Genomic DNA, 2588 nt, shown 5'->3' with positions numbered 1-2588 from the left:
TCTGGATAAGCAGATTTGCAATACCTATGAGAATCATGAGATCAGAGTGATATATTATGGAATAAAATAACACATATGTATATACAGATTAAAGAAATGAAAACAAACATCTAATTTCTGGAATGTGTTCTCTTTTTAGACATCAGAAGCATTATTGTCTTCACAAATTTCAGAAGAGTTCAGGTTTTTCTCAGAACTCAGTGACTAAAACAACTAAAAGAAAGAAAAGCCTCGTTTTCATTTAAAATGAGTCACCAGTGGTTTAACACACCAGGGGCCTGTTTCAGAAAGGAGGTTACAAGTGAAAAATGTTAAGCCTGAAATGAGAGAAACTCTGGTTTTTCCGTTTCAAAGTGGCAGGTTTGTCAAACTCGAGAAAGCAGGGTAAGTCAAGCCTGTTTCTGAAAGAGAGGTAACTTTTACCCAGAGTCAGTTACCGTGGTAACTTACTCTGTGAACCTAACCTGGTCAGGAACCTGTTTTATTCTCTAAACTAATGGAAGCTTACTGTAGAATATCGGGTATGCGGAGCATATTAGTAAGGCCACTGTATGCAGAGCTGTACAGAAAGTGTGCTTCGCTCTGAAACGCTGCACATTTGTGTAGTGTTTCCTGGCCACAAACCCCTGGGAGTCATCAAAGAGGAATTTTACAGAATTGCTGGTCTGTAGTGTTCAAATGTTTTTAATATGAAAAAATATATATGTTCAGTTAATGAAATTTTGCTGTGCCCTCTGAAAGTAACCTAATATTCAAAATTACCTTCAGGATTTCCCAATGTGGTTGGATGCATTGATGGCACGCATATCTTTCCTATCTTTGCACCAAGTGAAAATGAGGCATACTATGTTAACAGAAAGTCAATCCACAGTATTAATGTGGAGGTACACTGAGTTACATGCAGTTTAGAATGGTGAAATACCATATAGCAATACTATATCTCATATCTTATTCTTTCCACTGTGAAGATCATATGTGATGCTGCACATATTATCACCAATATTGAGGCCAAGTGGATCGGCTCTGTTAATGACTCACGAATATATATTGTGAGTCTACCCTAAGCAGTGGTAAGTAAATGTATGCATTACACACTTGGGCACTTCAATGCAGCACTAAACCAATGTAAACTTTTTTTACAGCTGCTTTTAAAGCAGTTGACTGCTTTCTACTGGGGGATAGGGGCAACCCATGCCAGCCTACACTGGTAACCCCTTACCCAGAGCCTGAACAAGCACCACAGCATTGATTCAGTGTGGCACATAGTAAAACTAGAGGCAGTGCCAGTGCCTACGTCACCTCAGGGTCACCCCTGAGAGGGCCTACGGCATCAATGTGGCATGTGTAGTTCTCCATAATATTGCCATTTTTAAAGGGGAACAACAGCCTGCCCTACACATACATGACCCAGGGGAAGACCCCATCCACACTGCAGATTTCCAGGATAGAAGCATGGTCCAAGACCGTATAAGCAACTATTCATTCTCTGATTAATTCAGCCACCACCACAAAAAAGAAAATTAAAGAAAAAATAGGTCACAACAATTTATTTGGTCTTTATTCCCTACAAATTAAAAAGCAACTGTTAAAATTGTATATTCTTTCCAAACTTTTATATAATCCACTAATCACAATACACACCTTAACTGTAGCTTGTGTTTCTGAATCTCGATTTTAGGACCTGTCGATTGTTTTTTTCTATTTGTTTAAGCAGATGCATTCTATATAACTTCTTTACTGGTAACTGAAAATACAGTAGATTAGGGTTACATTATGTTGTACATGACTTCCATTTAATTAAACTCTGGCGTTTACGGTACATCACTGAACTGTGCTCTCTGGATCAGCAGAAATGGTGTCCTCATCCCCTACATCCTGAGAAGATGAGCATTTGGTTTAGCACACTTTATAATATTATGTTCCCAACTCAATACACCAGAAATTAGGACACTTACAACTGCCTGGGTTTCTGTTAAGACAGGAGGATCCGCAAAAGGCAGACATTGCCATCAGAATCTTTTGAGACCAATCCAAAAATGAAAGAAAATAAGTACATTTTATATATGTGTGTGTGTGTATGGGTGTGGGTGTGTGCAGCCCTCTTACATTTGTGTCCTGGGGAGTGACTGGCTCTGATGAACACCCTACAGGAATTCCCTCATTGAATGTATGCTTACATTGAATGTATGCTTACATTTAACATTTTTGCATTTTATATTAGACAAATGGTTACTATTATCTCTCAAAACATCTCCGTCAAAAAATATTTTGCTGCACTATCTTTTGTGCACTGTGTGCTGTGTATCACAATGACAATCACTTCACTTTCACTTCACTTAAAATCAGCCTCTGCAGTGCCCTGCACCTCCACACAGCCTATTAAGAACTTGCTGGGGCTCACATCCTGGTCAATTCTTCAGGTAAACTGCGATTGTCAGCCTGTTAGCCCATGTGTTTCATCAAATCTCTTTTGAGATTTGGGGTCCTCAGTCCTTCTCTCATGATAGCGAAATATAGCAGAATACTAGAAGACCTAGTTGACATCAACAGTGATTTTGCAATGATTTAGAAATCGCACAAAAATCTCT

At 38.8% G+C, this 2588-nt stretch overlaps 1 long non-coding RNA gene across 1 annotated transcript; it reads right to left on the bottom strand.

Annotated features, from left to right (window-relative positions):
* Positions 1–1686: 1686 nt before the first annotated feature.
* On the bottom strand, positions 1687–2155 carry LOC114774605 (uncharacterized). The gene is made up of 3 exons (XR_003744834.1): positions 2107–2155; positions 1956–2016; positions 1687–1875 (listed from the first exon to the last, which is right to left on the bottom strand). It is a non-coding gene; the product is annotated as an uncharacterized LOC114774605 (long non-coding RNA).
* Positions 2156–2588: the final 433 nt, after the last annotated feature.

Source organism: Denticeps clupeoides, unplaced genomic scaffold (genome assembly GCF_900700375.1).
Source record: "Denticeps clupeoides unplaced genomic scaffold, fDenClu1.1, whole genome shotgun sequence".
Lineage (NCBI taxonomy): Eukaryota > Metazoa > Chordata > Actinopteri > Clupeiformes > Denticipitidae > Denticeps > Denticeps clupeoides.
The sequence above is the reverse complement of the archived record's forward strand: the minus strand, read 5'-3'. Positions and strand labels throughout refer to the sequence as shown.